This window comes from Marmota marmota, unplaced genomic scaffold (assembly GCF_001458135.2).
Source record: "Marmota marmota marmota unplaced genomic scaffold, marMar, whole genome shotgun sequence".
Classification (NCBI taxonomy): Eukaryota; Metazoa; Chordata; class Mammalia; order Rodentia; family Sciuridae; genus Marmota; species Marmota marmota.
In genome coordinates, this window is record NW_025999945.1 from 4,232,889 (window position 1) to 4,233,544 (window position 656).

Consider the following 656-nt stretch of genomic DNA (forward strand, 5'->3'; position numbering starts at 1 on the left):
CTGTGACTCATGTGCCCTTCCTTGGATGGGAGTCCTGCATTGATCCCACAACACAGTAGGAATTCTAAATGAGACATGTGGAACATCAGGTGGGCACCTTCAAAGCAGGCCCTTGACCGCCTGACCTCAGGTTATAGACACAAAGTAAACTCATATCCATTCATATTCATGGCAACAATTCACAATCCCAGGGCTGCCCCCAACATCATTACAGTCTGTTTCTGAGGGTGGTAACCTGAACACCACCACACCTGGGGCATCTTAGGACATGCGTCTCTCCATTGTTGGCTGAGTTGCTGGCATGCAGAACAGTCTCATTGAGTGCAGCCTAATCCAGGGTAAACTTGGACAGACCAGTCTACCACTTACCAGCTGGGTGGTCTTGGGCAAGATTGCATGCTCAATGTTTCTAAACTTGTAAAGTGGGGATAGTATGTCATTATCTACTTTGTGGAGTTATTTTGAGGATTGAAATGAGATAATCCCTTGCATGTTAATTCTTTCCATTCATTTTGAATGTGATTAAGCCCTCAATATTCAGGCAGCTGCTGTGGGGTTTGTTTGACTTGGAAGAAAGGCAGGGAGGAACGGGAAGGAGAAGGGAAATTTCATTTTTTTTTTTTTTTTTTTTTTTTTTTTTTTTTTTTTTTTTTTTT